The sequence below is a fragment of the Haematobia irritans genome, chromosome 5, assembly GCF_050003625.1.
Source record: "Haematobia irritans isolate KBUSLIRL chromosome 5, ASM5000362v1, whole genome shotgun sequence".
Classification (NCBI taxonomy): Eukaryota; Metazoa; Arthropoda; class Insecta; order Diptera; family Muscidae; genus Haematobia; species Haematobia irritans.
In genome coordinates this window covers 71,373,141-71,395,941 of record NC_134401.1, presented here as the reverse complement: position 1 = coordinate 71,395,941, position 22,801 = coordinate 71,373,141, and the positions used below count along the sequence as shown (strand labels likewise).

The window sequence follows — 22,801 nt, the reverse complement described above, 5'->3', positions numbered from 1 at the left end:
TATATATATATATATATATATATATATATATATAAGTTAACAATATAAATATTATCACCTCAACATAAATGCTGTCGAAGCTTCCCACAAGTAAAGGTAGACAGCCAACATCAAGATATCAGGTTACAACACGCGCAGACGAATGGAATTGGAATATGAGCCAACGGAAACTTCAACAACCACCGTTCCCATGAGAAGAAAAGTGGCGTGATCACAAAGTGCGAACGGCAGCAAATGATAAAACATTATTTTAAACTAACTTTTAGAATTAAGACATTTTAGTTTTTAGTTGCAAATTTCAATTCAATAAAGAAACACGGAATAAAATCCGTGCCGAACATTTTTTAAAAAATAAAATTAATATTAATTTATTAATTGGCGCCCAACGGGTGATCCTTTAGCAACGAAAAGGATTCAACTCACGCGGAAAAAATCCTTTAGCAACGAAAAGGATTCAACGCACGCGGGAAAAATTCGTGGATGATCCTTTAACAAAGAAAAGGATTCGACTCTCGCAGAAAAAAAAAAATCGGTTTGCACTCAAAAGGAAAAAGAAAAAAAAGACCAAGGAAAAGATGCGCCTTAGTAGCTTTAATGCAAAAAGGAGGCAATATTTTAAAAAGCCTGCGGCCTTGGCATAGTTAAAAAATAAAAAAGTTAGACATTAAGAAAAAAACGAAAAATAAATTAATGAAAAAGTGAATGTGAACACATGGTTAAAAGAATAAAAAGTCAAAACACTAAGTAAAAGAAAAAACATAACTCACATTAATGAAAAACAATAAATGAATACGAAAAAATATAAAAAATAACAAGTAGACAGTAAGTGAGAAGAGAAGACAATCCAAATAACATACAACAAAAGTCTCAGCAAGAAAATATTATAAATCAGAATTCAAAGCATAACAACACACACACATTTTAAATAAACAACCAACTAACAATCTTGGATCCGCCAAACAACAATACAGACAACAAGCAGCAGCATGAAAATCATCGTAGCGTAAGACCTATATTTAAGTATTAGTTAAGATTTTTTATTGATTTAAATCAGGGATCCGGAGCAAGCCCTTTTTTTGCCGGAGCGGGAGCGGTATTTTTAAAATCCGGAGCGGAGCGGGAGCGGAGCGGTTTCCAAATGAAAAACCGCTCCGCTCCGAATAAAATATTACTTGAATGAAATGTGTAACTTTGAAATTCCACTGTGTAGGTAATTTCAAATTTAGCTAGTACTTAGCGTAGTGTGAGTAAACGTTTAAAATGTGCGATATGTATTTTTGTACGTACGTACATTGGGGAAAACACAACGTGTTTTTTAGTAATTGTTTTCAAAAACGGCAAATGTCAAAATATATATCTAGTATGTGTTGTAAAAGTAACAACAGTACTTTCGATCAATTTCATCCCGTATTACTACAAAGATGTTTGTAATGAACGTCAAATAAATGCAATTAAACGATCTTATTTATATTTAATTTTTAGTTTTCTACACTGAAAAAAATATTGTCGTGAAGTCAAAGATTCCATGTCCTTAGAATAAGAATGCAAATTTTGCTTAACATGGAAGACGCATTTCTCTAAAATAAAGTTTTTTTTTCTTGTCCAAAAGGCAATAAACTTTTGAATGAAGTTGTAATGTCCTTATAATTAAGTGATTTTACTTAAAAATGTGTATCATAACATGAAAGATACAATTTTTGAGGTAAGGTCAACGTGACTTTAATAATTAAGAAAAATTCTTTAAAATTAATAAAATTGTCTTTAAATTTGTTTCCTTTTTGCATCTTGCCTACAAAGCAAAAAATCGTTAAAAAAAATAAGACATGTTTTTCAACACTTTATTTTAAAGACGCTTTTTACTTGAAACATAGCATAATTTCTACTGGAAGTCGAGTCTTAATATGGAAAAAAAATAACTCGTTAACTCCTTTTTAAAGGATTTTGATAACAACTGACGAAAAAAAATCTAAAAAAAATTAAAAATTAACATTTGCTTCCTAGAAGCAAGTACATAACCCCCAAATTTAAAAGAGAATTACGTCTTTAAAGTATCCTTACTTATATTCTCCGCTTCTATGGTTCGGAATTAATACCCAAACTGTTAAAGTAAAGACAAAATCTTTGGAACCGCATGCTTTTTATACCCTCCATCATAGGATGGGGGTATATTAACTTTGTCATTCCGTTTGTAACACATCGAAATATTGCTCTAAGACCCCATAAAGTATATATATTCTGGGTCGTGGTGAAATTCTGAGTCGATCTAAGCATGTCCGTCCGTCCGTCCGTCCGTCCGTCTGTTGAAATCACGCTAACTTCCGAACGAAACAAGCTATCGACTTGAAACTTGGCACAAGTAGTTGTTATCGATGTAGGTCGGATGGTATTGAAAATGGGCCATACCGGTCCACTTTTACGTATAGCCCCCATATAAAGGGACCCTCAGATTTGGCTTGTGGAGCCTCAAAGAGAAGCAAATTTCATCCGATCCGGCTGAAATTTGGTACATGATGTTGGTATATGGTCTCTAACAACCATTCAAAAATTGGTCCACATCGGTCCATAATTATATATAGACCCCATATAAACCGATCTCCAGATTTGGCTTGCGAAGCCTCAAAGAGAAGCAAATTGCATCCGATCCGGCTGAAATTTGGTACATGGTATTGGTATATGGTCTCTAACAACCGTACAAAAATTGGTCCACATCGGTCCATAATTATATATAGCGCCCATATAAACCGATCCCCAGATTTGGGTTGCGGAGCCTCAAAGAGAAGCAAATTTCATCCGATCCGCCTGAAATTTGGTACATGATATTGGTATATGGTCTCTAACAACCATGCAAAAATTGGTCCACATCGGTTCATAATTATATATAGCCCCCATATAAACCGATCCCCAGATTTGGCTTGCGAAGTCTCCAAGAGAAGCAAATTTCATCCAATCCGGTTGTAATTTGGAACATGGTGTTAGTATATGATCTTTAACAACCGTGCCAGGATTGGTCCATATCGGTCCATAATTATATATAGCCCCCATATAAAACGTTCTCCAGATTTGACCTCCGGAGCCTCTTGGAGGAGCAAAATTCATCCGATCCTGTTCAAATTAGGAACGTGGTGTTAGTATATGGTCGCTAACAACCATACCAAAATTGGTCCAATCACACAAAAATTGGTCCATATCGGTTCATAATCATGGTTGCCACTAGAGCCAAAAATAATCTACCAAAATTTTATTTCTATAGAAAATTTTGTCAAAATTTTATTTCTAGAGAAAATTTTGTTAAAATTTTATTCGGTTCATAATAAAATTTTCATCATTGTCAAAATTTTATTTCTATAGAAAATTTTGTCAAAAATGTATTTCTATAGAAGATTTTGTTCAAATTTTATTCGGTTCATAATCATGGTTGCCACTCGAGCCAAAAATAATCTACCAAGATTTTATTTCTATAGAAAATTTTGTCAAAAGTTTATTTCTATAGAAAATTTTGTTAAAATTTTATTTCTGTAGAAATTTTTGTCAAAATTTTCTTTCTATAGAAAATTTTGTCAAAATTTTTATTTCTGTAGAAAATTTTGTGAAAATTTAATTTTTGTAGAAAATTTTGTCAAAATGTTATGTCTACTTTGTCAAACTGAATTATATACGTATTGGATCGATCTTTTTTGATTTGATATATACCACGTATGGACTTACATACAATTTAGAAGATGGTGTTAGGAGGTTTTAAGATACCTTGCCATCGGCAAGCGTTACCGCAATTTAAGTAATTCGATTCTGGATGGCAGTGTTTAGAAGAAGTTTCTACGCAATCCATGATGGAGGGTACATAAGCTTCGGCCTGGCCGAACTTACGGCCGTATATACTTGTTTTCATTCACATTTGCTTTACTATTGTACTATACCTAGCATTCTCTTATTTCTGATATTAGTTCTCGAAAATTTAATTAAAATTATGGATAGTTTCAATTTTGGTTGAAAAATGTGCGCATATACATTTATTATACAATAAAGGGGAAAAAAGCGAAATTAGGTAACACTAGATCTGAGTAAGAATATTCGTAGGTATACCAAGGACTGATGTCGATGGAGGTTGTTGCAAACATAAACATACACACACACACATTACAAATATAGCAAAACCTCTTCTCTACGTCTGTTGCAAAACAAAAAAAAAACTTTCGGAGAGTAGTTACTTCTACTCTGTGTATAGACTTTCAATTCCAATCAGCGTTGCCGTTTTGGTCCGATCGGACCAAAATTGGTCCAAAAGATTTCTAATTTTTAAATTTGGTCCGATGGTCAGATCAAACAGAATTTGGTCCACTTTGGTCCATTTTCATAAATTTGGTTTCTATCACATATTAAATAGTAGATGGTGCACCGCAAAGAATATTGTCGGGAGGCCAAATATTTCACATGCTTAAAATACGAATACGAATTTTGCTTAGAATAGAAGACGTATTTCTCTGAAATAAAGTTTTTCCTTGTCTAAAAGTCTCTAAACTTTTCAATGATGTCTGTTTGTCCTTATAGCTAAGTGATTCGACATAAAAATGTGTATCCTAACATGAATGCAAATTTCATTTTAATGAAGTCAAAATGGATTTAATATTTCTGAAAAAATCTTCAAAATTAATAAAATATTTCAACACATTGTTTTAAAGTCATTATACCCTAAACCACATAGTGGTTAGGGTATAATAAGTTTGATCTGTCAAAAAATGTGCCTACAAGAAATATTGATTTTAGACCCCATAAAATATATACCGATCGACTCAGAATCACCTCCTGAGTCGATCTAGCGCTTGGCGTCCGTCCGTCCATCCGTCCGTCTGTCCATGTATTTGTTGTTCACAGGATTTCGGTCGCAATTATTAACCGATTTTGATGAAATTTCGTACAGGGAGTTTTTTTGGGCACAAGGACGAACGTTATTGAATTTGGAAGAAATCGGATCAAATTTAGATATAGCTCCCATATATATGTATTGCCCGATTTCGACAAATGGGGTCACGTTGCACTTTTTTTACTAACCGATCGTCGTCAAATTTAGCACAAAATAATCTTCTGTATCACCCTTTAAGTCTGAAAATTTCATCGAAATCGGTTCAGATTTAGATATAGGTCCCATATATATGTATCGCCCGATTTTGTCAAATTAGGTCATAAAACCCTTATTTATCAACCGATCTTACTCAAAGTTGGCGAAATGTAATCTTCTATAGCACTAACTATATGTGCAAAAAATCATCGAAATCGGTTCAGATTTAGCTATAGCTCCCATATATGTACCGCCCGATTTTTCTAAATAAAATAAAACTCAATTGAACAAATAATACAATGTTTGTACTATAATTTTCTCGAAGAGGAGCGGAGCGGAGCGTGGAGCGGAGCGGAGCGATTTTTTTTTCTCGGAGCGGAGCGAGGAGCGGAGCGAGGAGCGGAGCGGTTTTATTTTCTCCGGAGCGGGAGCGGAGCGGAGCGAAAAAAATGGACCGCTCCGGATCCCTGATTTAAATACTATTATCTACAAAACCCGCATATAAAATTTACTTGAAACTTATCCAAATCTTTCCTTTTATTAATCCCTGTCCTATAAGATCCTATCATGCCAGATAATACCATAGAAGAAATAACCAGAAAAATGAATGAAACGTTAAGTTTTAACCCGGGGGGAAGCAATAGGACAGCTGGAGGATTTACTTCAGCACAAAAACAAGAAATAAAAGAAATAGTGAGCTCTTTCTTTAAAAATGATAATTTTGAGGAGGAAATTGACCAACCCATAGGAGAAATTAAATTGGAAGAGTTAGAAAAGATTCCAGATATTGTCAAGACTTTACGAGAATTCTCGGGAAAACCGGGAGAATTTGGATCATGGAGAAAATCAGTAGAGAGGGTTTTAGAATTATTCAAAAATATTAAGGGATCAAGCAAGTATTATGCAATATTGCATACCATAAGAACTAAAATTGTAGGAGACGCGGATACAGCCTTAGATTCATATAGGACACCCCTCGATTGGCCGAAAATCAGAAAATGTCTAATGATGCATTATTCGGACAAGCGAGACATAGGAACATTAGAATACCAAATGACAACCATGTGTCAAGGTCAGAGGACCATCACCGAGTTTTACCAAGCTGTTTATCAGCATCTATCCCTAATACTCGATAAGATAACTTGTTTGGACCTAGATGAGGGCAGTCTTTTTGCGATGACTAATGCCTATAGAGATAAAGCATTGGACACTTTCGTTAGAGGTTTGAAAGGAGACCTTCCACGACTTTTGAGTGTTAAAGAACCTACTTCTCTTCCTCAGGCTCTTCATATCTGCCTAAAATTAGACAATATGACTTATAGGATGGGACATGCGTATGGACAAATTTCTAAGACAAATAGAAATCAAATGAGCCACCATAATTTTTATCCAGAATTAGCATACGCTGGATTCCCCAACAGGCAACTATTCCCCCCTCGGCTTCCTCCCAAACCAGTACAGCCATTTACTCAACCCAGAAACTATCCTTCACAAAATCCAGGATACCAGAATAACTTTCATAATCAACCATCATATCAACCCAGAAACTATCCTTCACAAAATCCAGGATATCAGAATAACTTTCATAATCAACCATCATATCAGCCCAGAAATTATCCACAACCAAATACATGGTTCCAAAACAATCCAGCAAGAAATCAACAAAACTTTCAAAGATCTGAGCCTATGGAAATAGATCCTTCTTTGCAAACAAGACAAATAAATTACGCTAACAGGCCTGCTCTAAATCCTGCGTATAAAAGACCCGCAGCAGGATCATTCCAAGTACCAGCAAAGGTACAAAGGAATTTTCATATTAATACAGGTGAAGAAGGAACAGAACAAGAAGACGAAAGAAGGGACTCCTGTGCTCCAGAACATAATGAAAATTGTGAAATAGAGTTCGGAAATTATTCTCAAGCTATTAAGAATGAATGCGTTGAAGAGATTGCCAGCACTAAATATGGAATCGGAATATCAGATAACGTTTTAGATGAATATTCCAACGAAGATTTTAATGCAGACCTTAATTTTTTTGCCTAAAGAGTTCCTCGTTGCCCTATTTCAAAATTAAAACGGGGAACGGCAAAATGTTGAAAATTCTTTTAGACACAGGAAGCAACAAAAATTATATTAAGACAGACCTTGTAAAAAATCCAATATGTAATCAGGGAAGTTTCACGGCAAATTCAATCAGTAAAAGTATAAAAATAACCCACCATACATTTCTAGATATTTTTGGACCAAAAATAGAGCCTATAAAATTTTTCCTTTTACCAGGATTAAAAACCTTTGATGCAATACTAGGTAGCGACACCTTAAGGGAATTGTCTGCATTTATACAGCCGAAAATTATTTTTGGGTAAAACATATTGGAAAAATAGTCACATCCCAACATTTTTTCCAAGACGTTAACAACATAGAGTTAAGAACTGAACACTTAACTAATGATCAATCAATAAACTTAAGGGGAATTATAAAAAAACATCCAAATCTATTTACAGAACCCGATGAAAAGTTGACTTATACTACAAAAGTGGTTGCTGAGATAAGAACAAATTCAGATATGCCATCGTATACTAGAAATTATCCATACCCTTTTTCCTTGAGAGAAGTTGTTGACGAAGAAATAAAAAAGTTATTGAGAGATGAGATAATACAGCCATCTCGATCCCCATATAATTCTCCCATCTGGGTGGTACCGAAAAAAGAGGATGCGTCTGGTATAAAGAAATATAGAGTAGTAATAGATTATAGGAAGTTAAATACTATAACAATCTCAGACAAATATCCTATACCTGAGATCACAGAGGTGCTGTCTAATCTCGGAGGAAATAAATGGTTTTCGGTCATAGATTTAAAAAGTGGATTCCACCAAATACCACTTAAAGAAGAGGATCGAGAAAAAACAGCATTCTCCGTATGTAATGGAAAATATGAATTTACAAGGCTCCCATTTGGTCTAAAAAATGGACCAGCAATATTCCAACGAGCACTAGATGATATTCTACGTAACTTCATAGGGAAAATATGTTACGTCTATATAGACGATATTATAATTTTCAGTAAAACCGAAGAAGACCATATTAAACATCTTGATATAATTTTTGACACTATAGAGAAAGCTAATATGAAAGTACAATTGGACAAGTGTGAGTTTTTCAAACAAGAACTGGAATTTCTAGGTTTTGTAGTATCCGTCGACGGAGTGAAAACAAACCCTAAAAAAGTTGAAACCATCGTAAATTTTCCATATCCTAATACATTAAAAGAACTTCGTTCCCTTCTAGGACTCTTTAACTACTATAGGCGGTTCATAAAAGGATTTGCTGAAATGGCAAAACCATTAACTAATTTATTGAGGGGAGTTAATGGAAGAGTTTCTAAAAATGTATCTAGTAAGATTAAGATACATCTGAATGATGAAGGAAGGAAAGCAATTGATGCAATAAAAAATGCGCTAATATCAGATGAGGTGATATTGTCATATCCCAATTTCGAAAAAGATTTCCAATTAACAACTGATGCTTCAAATGTTGCCATTGGTGCTGTACTAAGCCAAGACGGTCGGCCTATAACATTTATCTCAAGGGTACTCTCAGCAGAAGAAGAGAGTTATGTCACTAATGAAAGAGAAATGTTAGCAATAGTCTGGGCATTGGATATTCTTAGAAACTACCTATATGGCAAATCAAAGGTGATAATCTACACCGACCACCAGCCATTAACATATGCACTAAGCAACAAAAATAGTAACATGAAAATGAAAAGATGGAAGGCCATTATTGAGGAATATAATCATGAAATAAAGTATAAACCAGGTAGTACTAACATAGTTGCAGACGCTTTATCAAGACCGCCTACCTCTGGCATAAACACCCTGACTGGATCTGTGCACAGTGCTGAAAGCTCTGCCGAAAATCTTATACCGAGTGTAGAAGCTCCCATAAATGTGTTTAAAAACCAAATCTTGATCTCTTTGAGTGACGAACCATCTTATCAATTCAAAATTATCTTTCCGGGGTATCATAGGTATATTATTAGCGAAAGAGAATTTACCACAGAAAAACTCACCGACTTTCTAAAGAGATATTTAAATCCATCAATAAGGAACTGCATTAAAGCTCCCGAGAGTATAATGGGTAAAATACAGGAAATTTATCCCGACAATTTTCAGAATTATAAAACCGTCTTTTCTCAAAAATTTATCGAAGATATTACGTCGGAAGCTGACCAAGAGAACATCATAATCGACACTCATAACAGAGCACATCGCAACGCGGAAGAAAATAAGATAAAAATCTTGGAAAAGTATTATTTTCCTGGAATGTTTAGTAAAGTGAAAAGAATCGTAAAAATGTGTACAATTTGCAAAAGAAATAAGTATGAAAGGCACCCCAATACCCCGAAATTAAATGAAACCCCGATTCCTACATATCCAGGACAAGTCATACATTTAGATATTTTTTCCACGGACAAAAAATTAATTCTTACATCCATTGATAAATTTTCAAAATATGCTCAAGTTCGAATAATTGAAGGAAAGTCTACAGAAGATATACGAAGACCTCTACGAGATCTGTTGTTTTTTTATGGAGTACCGAAGACTGTAGTGATAGACAATGAAAGGTCACTTAATTCTGCGTCGATAATGTTTATGATGAAGGATGAATTAGGTATTGATGTATTTATCTGTCCACCTTACAGGAGTGAAGTAAATGGACAAATTGAAAGGTTCCATTCTACACTAGCCGAACTTTTGAGGTGCATAAAAGCAGAGGGAGTATGTCGGGATTTCGAAGAACTTTTAGAAAAATCCGTTAATGAGTATAACCACTCTATCCACTCTACGACAGGAAAAAAGCCAGTTGACTTATTTTTCGGGCGAACTGTAGATTTTTCTCCAGGAAGCTACGACCGTACACGGCTTTCAAATATCGACAAACTAAAAAAGAAACAGGCAAAAGACACAAATTACCACAATAAAAGTAGAACTGAGGCAAAGGAGTTTTTACCAGGACAGCATATCTTCGTAAAGATTAATAAACGTTTAGGTACAAAATTATCAGAAAGATATAAAGAAGAAATAGTGAAAGCAAATAGAAATTCTACAGTAGTAACTGAAAGTGGGCGAATTGTCCACAAAAGCCACATTAGGAATTAATTCCTTTTTATTTATTACCTTGCAGAATAATATTACTGCTGTCATTATGCAGATCAGAAGTCCAGATTCTGGACTATTCTAATTCCAAACTAATTACAATGCACGCAGGTCTTGCGAAAATTCAAACGGGATCATTTAAAATAATCCATACTATCGATCTACAAAGTTATGAGAACATGGTACACCAATTTGAGGACAACATCTTTAAAAATAGCAGCCGTCATCCCCTAATCCCCTACCTTTCCTTTACCTTATCTCAAATCAAATCTCACATATCAAGAATAAAACCTAGAATAAGAACAAAAAGATCATTAGATTTCCTTGGAACGGCCTGGAAATTGCTGGCTGGCAGCCCAGACCGGCACGATTTCGAAATAGTTCAGAAAAAGATTGATAATACACTAATTAACAACGAAAATCAAATAATAATTAATAAACTGTCAGTAGAAAAACTAAACGAACTTGCCAAAATGTCAAACGAAATAGTAAAAATTATAAAGTCAGATGACTACCAAGAAAATGAAAAACTTATTGAATTAAAATACAAACTTGAAATATTAAAAGATGAAATTGTCAATGTCGAATTAGCAATCCATTTGGCCAAAGTAAATGTTGTAAACTCTTTCATTTTGTCGTCTATTGAAATAGACACTATAAACGATATTTTTGACAAGGAAAATATTCCTTTCAGTAGTATCGATGAATTGCTACACTTTTCTAAAGTTAAAATTGCCTCAGAAGGATTAAATGTAATCTATATAATAAGTATTCCTACAACAAATGAAGAAAATTGTAAGAAAAAATTAATAAGACCCATAAAAACGGAAAGAAATTTTAAAAATAGATTTTGAATACATTCTTGAGTGTAGAAAAAAAATTTTTGGACTTAAAAAAAATTGTAAAACATATAATTCATTAAATATTTGTGAAGCAAACCAAATTATAGACATTACTAACACAAACTGCATTCCTAAGTTGCTCAATAGCCAGAGTTCAACCTGTACTACCACCAACAATGATCACGTCCCAACGATAGAAGAAATTGATGAGAATGTCATAATACTGAACCAATACATCGGGGAAGTAATAACAGATGACTCAAAACTATGGCTCAACGGCTCGTATATCATCCACTACTATAATTCGACTGTGCAAATCAACAATAGAACCTACAAATCATCCCAGATCTCAAGTCTGAAACCTTTACCTGCCCTAGTCCAACCGACAAAAAACACTGATCAGAAGAAAATATTATCTCTGGAACTGGTTAACCAAATGAACTTGAATAACACCCTTATACTGCAGAGTTTAAGAACAAAAAATAACATCAGTCTGATAATTAGTATTACGCCCTTGCTAATCTTATTGGTATTGATTGCATTCCTAATTGCAAATTGCCGGAAAAAATTACCTGCGGCCAAACTTGGAAATCCAGCTCCAACCGGTGAAAAAGAAATTAGCCCTGACCCCCAAAATAAAGAAGACTCCCAAAATAGAGAGAAATCTTTTGCAAACATGGTCGGCAGAGACAATGAAGACACTGAAGTATGTAATGCTACAAAAAATAAAGGCATTTACAGTTTACCCTTCTTTTGACTCTAAATTGCCACACGAGGACGCGTGGACTTAAAGTGGGAGGAGTTAACAATATAAATATTATCACCTCAACATAAATGCTGTCGAAGCTTCCCACAAGTAAAGGTAGACAGCCAACATCAAGATATCAGGTTAGAACACGCGCAGACGAATGGAATTGGAACATGAGCCAACGGAAGTGGCGTGATCACAAAGTGCGAACGGCAACAAATGATAAAACATTATTTTAAACTAACTTTTAGAATTAAGACATTTTAGTTTATATATATATATATATATATATATATATATATATATATATATATATATATATATATATATATATATAATATATATATATATATATATATATATATATATATATATATATATATATATATATATATATATATATATATATATATATATATATATATATATATATATATATATATATATATATATATATATATATATATATATATATTATATATATATATATATATATATATATATATATATATATATATATATATATATATATATATATATATATATATATATATATATATATATATATATATATATATATATATATATATATATATATATATATATATATATATATATATATATAATATATATATATATATATATATATATATATATATATATATATATATATATATATTTCTTTTTTATAAAACTTACCACTTGATTCTCGAAGTCAGCAGAGGCCTCTCCAGTTCGATGATCAAAGTAGGTGATGTCGAAGATTATTGCTGGGAAAAAATAATTACTTTTCTTTGTTTTTGTACAATTACTCGGGTTACTACCAATTTCACTTTCTCACTTAATTTCTAAAGAGTCTTTATGGTGCCTATGCAATAAAATGTAGATTATGATATGTTGGGAAATTCAGAATGCCACTATTTGATTATTCAGGAAAAGTTTTAATTCGTTTTGATCAGCTTTTCTTGCGTGGACACTAAAATCCAATGACTCGCCAGAACCGTAAATATTGCTGTTGAACTGGAGTCTTTACTGCTCCTCATACACGTGTCGTTTTTACAAGAATAGAATTTGACTGAATTCCTTGTTCAGAAGCATAATTGAATTGACCGTTCGTTTCTTATATTTAATCCTCTCTTTGCTTTGTGTATGGGCTGGATATTTCTTGCTTTCAAGCTAAGCACAAAAATGGGTATTAGACCAGTTCATTAGTGAATGGGATTTATAAAATTTTTAGATTGGCTCCTGGTTTCCTTTCTTATTTCGGTCACCATGATCGCATTCGGTAGCCAGACCCCTCTTTTTGATCCCTGATATATAAAATAAATATAAAAGATTTTTTTTTAGAACCTGAACGGAATAATGATTCCGTGATGGATTATTACCTTAGGGAATTAGGTACTGGATCTTGGCAAATTTGCCAATAGTAAAAATTATTATGTTTTCTGGGACTACGAATTCCTGTATTCCAGTAGTCTTTGTACGTCTGAGAAATTTTTCAATTTTACTATGGCATGGAGTATAATATGACAAACTTCCTTACCAAAAGTAAATTTTTACTCAATTCACTAATGCAATTTTTCAAATTTGTTTATGATGGACGGATAAATTACAGATTTCTTCACTTTTGCGTCTTTAGATAATGTAGATCTGTACACGTGAACGGCAAAATTTGGGAGGAAGTTCTTACCAGATGTCAAAATAAGATTACTTCCGATTAGGTATTCTATATCAATAAATCGATTACGCTCGAAGAAATATCAAACAGCAATCGATGTAACTACAGGTCGGACCATAATTAATCAATTCAATTTAATGCCTAATAATGAATCATGTACTGATATAGAAACGCTAAGAGAACAAAAACTAGTAAAATAAAATAAATGGGATAAATAAAAAATCAAAAAAAAATCAATGGTATATATTGAACAAATAAAATAAAAAAAAATTCTAATCGTAATATCCCAGCAAAATTCAGTGTATTGGATGTGAAGAAAATATGTGATATTTCGACAAATGACTAAGTTTTAAAATTTCTATAAGTTTCAACGCATTCTAAGTCTTGTCTGGAACGTTTGACATCAATTATTTTCCAAAACTCGCAAGTTTTCTAGAATAGATTTAACATTTTGTTCGCCAAAATTTAAATGATTTATATCATATTATTATCATACTTGATAAGGAAAAGTTAGGTATTAGGTACATGATTTATAATCGATAAATTTATTAAAATTCACATAGTAGAGATTAATTATAATTATGGTCGAAAGTAGAAATTTAGGACTTAAATTTTAACATCTATATTGATATTTATCGTAGCATAGTGTAAATATTTTAAACGAAGAAAGAAATAAAAAAAAAACTATCAATGAAAAAACATAGGGATCAAAACAAACGAATCAAGAATAAAATCAAAACATCTAGAAGAAGCATTACTATGTGATTGTAGCAAGAACAACAATATCATTGATTTGTTATGTGTCCCAATTCATAAATACTCAAAAATACTTCTCTAAATCTACTGCTTAGTTAAATTCAATGAGAGTATTTATGAATGAGTTTTTTTTACTATGGGAGAAATAAAGGGTGATTCTTTTGAGGTTAGGATTTTCATGCATTAGTATTTGACAGATCACGTGGGATTTCAGACATGGTGTCAAAGAGAAAGATGCTCAGTATGCTTTGACATTTCATCATGAATAGACTTACTAACGAGCAACGCTTGCAAATCATTGAATTTTATTACCAAAATCAGTGTTCGGTTCGAAATGTGTTTCGCGCTTTACGTCCGATTTATGGTCTACATAATCGACCAAGTGAGCAAACAATTAATGCGATTGTGACCAAGTTTCGCACTCAGTTTACTTTATTGGACAGTAAACCAACCACACGAATGCGTACAGTGCGTACAGAAGAGAATATTGCGTCTGTTTCTGAGAGTGTTGCTGAAGACCGTGAAATGTCGATTCGTCGCCGTTCGCAGCAATTGGGTTTGTGTTATTCGACCACATGGAAGATTTTACGCAAAGATCTTGGTGTAAAACCGTATAAAATACAGCTCGTGCAAGAACTGAAGCCGAACGATCTGCCACAACGTCGAATTTTCAGTGAATGGGCCCTAGAAAAGTTGGCAGAAAATCCGCTTTTTTATCGACAAATTTTGTTCAGCGATGAGGCTCATTTCTGGTTGAATGGCTACGTAAATAAGCAAAATTGCCGCATTTGGAGTGAAGAGCAACCAGAAGCCGTTCAAGAACTGCCCATGCATCCCGAAAAATGCACTGTTTGGTGTGGTTTGTACGCTGGTGGAATCATTGGACCGTATTTTTTCAAAGATGCTGTTGGACGCAACGTTACGGTGAATGGCGATCGCTATCGTTCGATGCTAACAAACTTTTTGTTGCCAAAAATGGAAGAACTGAACTTGGTTGACATGTGGTTTCAACAAGATGGCGCTACATGCCACACAGCTCGCGATTCTATGGCCATTTTGAGGGAAAACTTCGGAGAACAATTCATCTCAAGAAATGGACCGGTAAGTTGGCCACCAAGATCATGCGATTTGACGCCTTTAGACTATTTTTTTGTGGGGCTACGTCAAGTCTAAAGTCTACAGAAATAAGCCAGCAACTATTCCAGCTTTGGAAGACAACATTTCCGAAGAAATTCGGGCTATTCCGGCCGAAATGCTCGAAAAAGTTGCCCAAAATTGGACTTTCCGAATGGACCACCTAAGACGCAGCCGCGGTCAACATTTAAATGAAATTATCTTCAAAAAGTAAATGTCATGGACCAATCTAACGTTTCAAATAAAGAACCGATGAGATTTTGCAAATTTTATGCGTTTTTTTTTTTTTTAAAAGTTATCAAGCTCTTAACAAATCACCCTTTACTATTCTAGCCGAGCAACAATAAGTGTGTAAATATAACCATAGCGATAGGCGGTAGGCGAAACATTTTTGCCGCAACGGCAAATACAATAAGCTTGACGGCGAATAATTCCCTTTTTCACGTTTCCTAGCGTTTTTGTTGTCAATACAGCACGCTTTGACAATATTAAACAATGAAGTTGAATAAAAACATACAATGGCTTGTTATTTGTTGAGTTATTTCAAGAAAAAATAATCTACACGTGTCCAGGCAACAGCAATTCCTAGTGGTGAGTTAAAAAAAATGATAAGCGATGGCAACACTATACCAGTTTTAAATTTTCTATAAGTTTCAACGCATTCTAAGTCTTGTCTGGAACGTTTGACATCAATTATTTTCCAAAACTCGCAAGTTTTCTAGAATAGATTTAACATTTTGTTCGCCAAAATTTAAATGATTTATATCATTTTATTCATTTTTAATCTATTTTTACCCTATTTGAAACAGAAACATTTAAATTTCCCATTAAAATATGAGAACTGCGAGTTATAAAAAATTGACTCAAATGAACTTCCTGTGCAGTTAAAATAAAGAACATCTTTGGGAGAAAATTTTGCTGGGATGCAGCAGTGTCCATAACAAAACTAAGAATTATTTTGAAAAGGACACTCAGGACCGAATATCTTTGGCATGGAATGTGCCTACTAATTTGCAGGTCTTCCAAAACATAGTAGTGTTTTCCAAGACGCTCTCTTATACGGGCTTTGATGAAAACAGGTGCCAACTTGGCATTAAAATTTTGTCGAAAATTACTCTGGGCGAAATTTCGTCGGTATATCTCCTGCCCTACTTTAAAATCAGGTACACGACTCCTAAGATTATATCTCTTTTCGTTTTGCTGAAAAGCTTCCCGAATTTTCTCCTGCAAATCATGTCTAACAAGTTGTAATTGGTCGGTTCGATCTATCTTAGCCACAGGTTCCTCAAGTTGTTGCAAATTTCTAAACAAGGCATATTCTGACCCATGGGTTAACATATTTAAGCCAAATAAGGCGTAATAGGGCGAACAACCCAAGCTTTGGTGATACGAGTTCCTTAGAGAACAGCTTATAAAGCTCAATTTCTCATCCCAGAGCTTGTGGTCGTTTTTCATGCCAGCTATCAGAGAGCGATTAGCCCTCTCCGATGCATTGGACTGTGGCGAGCAGACCGCAGTATAAGTATGAGAAATTCCATGCTGTGTCAAAAACGCATTAAAGTCGTGTGACTTAAATTGACTCCCGTTATCACTACACAAAAAAAAATTTTTTTCTGATTCAATCACGAAATTAATTGATCCAATTAATTTTTTAATTGAAATGTCTTCAATCACAGAAATGATAGTATCAATTAAAAAATTAATTGACAGTCAATTAAAAAATTGATTGATCCAATTAAATATTTAATTGATACTATTAATTTGTGTGATTGATTTTTATTTCAATTAAAAAATTTGTTGAATCAATTAAATTTTTAATTGAATATTTTTTAAAACTCAATTAAGATTTTAATTGGAAAAATTTTCGTGAAAATTTTTTCTGTGTAATGATAACTTCTGGAACTCCATATTGATGAAAAATATCCTGCTCTAAAAACTTTATACTACCAGATGAACTAAACTTACGCATGGGACAAAGCCAGTGAAGCTTGGACAGATGGTCCAAGACAATTAATAAGCCTACATATCCAGTCTTACTACGAGGATATGGGCCCAATAAATCAACGTAAAGCCGTTGAAATGGCCTTACGGATGTCGGTTGATTTCCCATAGGAGTTTCATCACAAATTTGGCATTTGACATTTTACATAGCTCGCAATTCTGGATATATTGCCTCACATCGCGGAACAAACCTGACCAATAAAACTTACGCCTTATCAATTCCAACGTCTTATGGTTACCCCCATGACAAGAGATTGGCGAATCGTGAGCCCTTTGAATAATACCCCTTTGTAATGGGTCTGGTATCCATAATTTCCAAGCGGAATCTTCTTGACATAGCTCCCCATTGTAGTATTGAATCCTTATGTATATGAAATTATCGATAATTTTCAAATCTGGGTATTTCACCTCCTTCTCGCTAATTTTTTGCTTAAGTTCATTATAAGGACCCTCACAAAAACATCTTGTTTCAAGATCTTCATCAGGTTCCGTCTTCTCCAGACTATCAATTTCCACCTCAGGAATCCTGGAAAGAGCATCGGGCACAATATGTTCCCTACCCTTTCGGTGGCTTACACTGAACTTGAACCTTTATAGATAAAAAGCCCATCGAGCAAGTCGTCCACTCAAATTAGGTTGCTTCATCAACCAAACAAAACTTGAATGGTCTGACTCTATCTCAAATTCTTGCATCTCGATATAAAAACGAAATTTCTTTATTGCTTCTATTGCCGCTAGACATTCTCGCTCTGTGACGCTGTAATTTCGTTGGGCGGAGTTTAATTTTCGCTCAGCATTGTCGCTATCGATCTGAACTAGAACCGCACCAATACCGAAATTACTAGCGTCACAGTGTACATAAAATTGCTTGCAAATCGGGATTTGCAAGAATTGGAGCACTAGTGAGCAGACCTTTAATTTTATCAAAAGCCTCTTGCGCCTCTTTGGTCCACACAAATTTCCGTTTCGAAGATAGAACCTCTGTTATCGCGTATACAACTGACGAGAAATTAGCGATGAAGCGGCGGTACCATCCCGCGAGCCCTAAGAATCCCCTGACTTGTTTTAAAGTCTTAGGAACAGGCCACTTGAGTATGGCACTAACCTTGTCGGGGTCTGTGGTTATGCCTCCCTCTCTGATCACATAGCCCAGATAATTTACACGAGTTACAAAAAATTTACTTTTCGCGATATTTAAAGTAAGATTCGCCTTCCTAAACTCGGACGAAATTCGAACTAAGCTCTCTAGATGTGTCTCAAAATCGGACGATACGATAACTAGATCGTCTAAATATCCGAATACGCAATGGCGCAAATCACAAGGGATGGTGCTATCCGTAAGCCTGCACATCGTTTGCGGTGCGTTGCATAACCCAAAGGACATAACAACAAACTGGTAGAGTGGTCTACCAGGCACCGTAAACGCTGTGAGGGGTTTGGAACAGGGATCCGGAGCGGTCCATTTTATTCGCTCCGCTCCCGCTCCGGAGAAAAAAAAACCGCTCCGCTCCTCTTCGAGAAAATTATTGTACAAACATTGTATTATTTGTTCAATTGAGTTTTATATACCCTGTTCCACAGTGTGGATGCATATGTTTGCAACACCCAGAAGGAGACGAGATAGACACATGGTGTCTTTGGCAAAAATGCTCAGGGTGGGCTCTTGAGTCGATATAGCGATGTCCGTCTGTCCGTGAACACATTTTTGTAATCAAAGTCTAGGTCGCAGTTTTAGTCCAATCGACTTCAAATTTGGCACAAGTATGTGCTTTGGCTCAGAATAGAACCCTATTGATCGGTTCAGATTTAGATATAGCTTCCATATATATATTTCGCCCGATATGGACTTATATGGCCCCAGAAGCCAGAGTTTTACCCTAATTTGCTTAAAATTTTGCAGAAGAAGAACAATTAGTACTAGAGTCAAGTGTGCCAAATTTTATTGAAATCGGTTCAGATTTAGATATAGCTCCCATATATATCTTTCGCCCGATATGGACTAATACGGTCCCAGAAGCTAGAGTTTTATCCCAATTAGGTTGAAATTAGGGGTACAATTAGTAGTGTAGTCAAGTATGCCGAATTTTATTGAAATCGGTTCAGATTTAGATATAGCTCCCATATATAGCTTTCGGCCGATTAACACTCATATGACCACAGAGGCCAATTTTTAACTCCGATTTAGTTGAAATTTTCCACAGGGAGTAGAATTAGCATTGCTGCTATGCGTGCCAAATTTTGTTGAAATCGGTTCAGATCTAGATATAGCTCCCATATATAGCTTTCGCCCGATTTACACTCATACGACCACAGAGACAAATTTTTTGCTCCGATTTAGTTGAAATTTTGCACAGGGAGTAGAATTACCATTGTAGCTATGCGTGCCAAATTTTGTTGAAATCGGATCAGATTTAGATATAGCTCCCATATATATATGTTTTTCTGATTTCGACAAAAATGGTCAAAATACCAACATTTTCCTTGTACAATCGCACTGCTTAGTCGAAAAGTTGTAAAAATGACTCTAATTTTCCCAAACTTCTAATACATATATATCGAGCGATAAATCATAAATAAACTTTTTCGAAGTTTCCTTAAAATTGCTTCAGAGTTAAATGTTTCCCATATTTTTTTACTAACATTGTGTTCCACCATAGTGCATTAGCCGACTTAAATTTTGAGTCTATAGATTTTGTAGAAGTCTATCAAATTCTGTCCAGATCGAGTGATATTTAAATGTATATATTTGGGACAAACCTTTATATATAGCCCCCAACACATTTGACAGATGTGATATGGTATCGAAAATTTAGATCTACAAAGTGATCTAAATTTTCGATACCTTACTTGTTTTATTTAGAAAAATCGGGTGGTACATATATGGGAGCTATAGCTAAATCTGAACCGATTTCGATGATTTTTTGCACATATAGTTAGTGCTATAGAAGATTACATTTAGCCAACTTTGAGTAAGATCGGTTGATAAATAAGGGTTTTATGACCTAATTTGGCAAAATCGGGCGATACATATATATGGGACCTATATCTAAATCTGAACCGATTTCGATGAAATTTTCAGACTTAAAGGGTGATACAGAAGATTATTTTGTGCTAAATTTGACGACGATCGGTTAGTAAAAAAGTGCAACGTGACCCCATTTGTCGAAATCGAGCAATACATATATATGGGAGCTATATCTAAATTTGATCCGATTTCTTCCAAATTCAATAGCGTTCGTCCTTGTGCCCAAAAAAAAACTATCTGTACCAAACTTCATCAAAATCGGTTAATAATTGCGACCGGAATCCTGTGAACAACAAATACATGGACAGACGGACGGATGGACGGACGGATGGACGGACGGACACCAAGCGCTAGATCGACTCAGGAGGTGATTCTGAGTCGATCGGTATATATTTTATTGGGTCTAAAATCAATATTTCTGGTAGGCACATTTTTTGGCAGATCAAACTTATTATACCCTAACCACTATGTGGTTTAAGGTATAATGACTTTAAAACAATGTGTTGACAATATTCTTTGCGGTGCACCATCTACTATTTAATATGTGATAGAAACCAAATTTATGAAAATGGACCAAATTCTGTTTGGTCCGACCATCGGACCAAATTTAAAAATTAGAAATCTTTTGGACCAAAACGGCAACGCTGATTGGAATTGAAAGTCTATACACAGAGTAGAAGTAACTACTCTCCGAAAGTTTTTTTGTTTTGCAACAGACGTAGAGAAGAGGTTTTGTTATATTTGTAATGTGTGTGTGTATGTTTATGTTTGCAACAACCTCCATCGAAATCAGTCTGTGGTATACCTACGAATATTCTTACTCAGATCTAGTGTTACCTAATTTCGCTTTTTTCCCCTTTATTGTAAAAATACATTTCCGAACAGCGTTTTTAAGAAATGTTCGTTCTCAAACAAAGTAGATAACATGCAATAATACAAATCAAGTCATTAGTTTTCAATGTGAGAAAAAATTAAAATAAATGTATATGCTCACATTTTTCAACCAAAATTGAAACTATCCTTTATTTTAATTAAATTTTCGAGAACTAATATCAGAAATAAGAGAATGCTAGGATATAGTACAATAGTAAAGCAAATATGAATGTCCTTACACTGAAAAAGAGAATTTTTCTTAATTATTAAAGTCACGTTGACCTTACCTCAAAAATTTTATCTTTCATTTTATGATACACATTTTTAAGTAAAATCACTTAATTATAAGGACATTACAACTTCATTCGAAAGTTTATTGACTTTTGGACAAGGAAAAAAACTTTATTTTAGAGAAATGCGTCTTCCATGTTAAGCAAAATTTGCATTCTTATTCTAAGGACATGAAATCTTTGACTTCACGACAATATTTTTTTCAGTGTAGAAAACTAAAAAATTAAATATAAATAAGATCGCATTTATGCATTTATTTGACGTTCATTACAAACATCTTTGTAGTAATACGGGATGAAATTGATCAAAAGTACTGTTGTTACCTTTACAACACATACTAGAGATATATTTTGACATTTGCCGTTTTTGAAAACAATTACTAAAAAAACACGTTGTGTTTTCCCCAATGTACGTACGTACAAAAATACATATCGTACATTTTAAACGTTTACTCACACTACGCTAAGTACTAGCTCTATTTGAAATTACCTACACAGTGTAATTTCAAAGTTACACATTTCATTCAAGTAATATTTTATTCGGAGCGGAGCGGTTTTTCATTTGGAAACCGCTCCGCTCCGGATTTTAGAAATGCCGCTCCCGCTCCGGCAAAAAAGGGCTTGCTCCGCTCCGCTCCGGATCCCAGGTTTGGAAGCATCATCCAATGCGATTTGCCAATACGCATCTTTTAGATCTAGTTTCGATATTATGTTGGCTTTACGAAGCCTAGAAAATATCCCTTCGATTGATGGTAGGGGATATGCGTCCTTCCTTGTCACCTGGTTAACTCTCCTTGCATCCAGGCATAATCGTATTTTATTCGGCTTTATAACCAACCGCATAGGAGAGCTCCATGGTGACGAAGAAGGCTCGATAACCCCTAGTGACAGCATGCGATCCACCTCATCAAACATTAATTTTTCCACCACCGGGGAGACGGGGTAAAATCTTTGTTTAATGGGGGATGCGTATTAGGCTAGTGTGCCCAAGCCCCTGTTTTTCACAATTTGGGAATGAACTAACAACAGTGTCAAGTTGTTATTGTTGAGTGGGTGTAAGTTTAAAATATGATTCTTGAGAATCAGATACTAATTCGTCTGGTTCGGATCTGATATCTCAAAATTAATGTGGATAATTCCATCATTAATTACAACGTCCAGTGACTCAAAAAAAATTCGGAAATAGTTTGAAAATGCGGCAAAAGTCGATACCTAAAATAATGCGTTGGGATAAAGACGG

The 22,801-nt window shown here is 34.4% G+C and overlaps 1 protein-coding gene and 1 long non-coding RNA gene across 4 annotated transcripts in view; both read left to right on the top strand.

Annotated features, from left to right (window-relative positions):
• The window catches only part of LOC142239163 (uncharacterized), a 288,432-nt gene that overhangs the window by 122,537 nt on the left and 143,094 nt on the right, over positions 1-22,801 (top strand). The window lies entirely within an intron of this gene.
• Positions 42-22,801, top strand: part of LOC142239165 (uncharacterized) — a 29,663-nt gene continuing 6,903 nt past the window's right edge. Inside the window, exon 1 of the long non-coding RNA XR_012722936.1 lies at positions 42-1,003. This is a non-coding gene — a long non-coding RNA (uncharacterized LOC142239165). The remainder of the gene's footprint in view (positions 1,004-22,801) is intronic.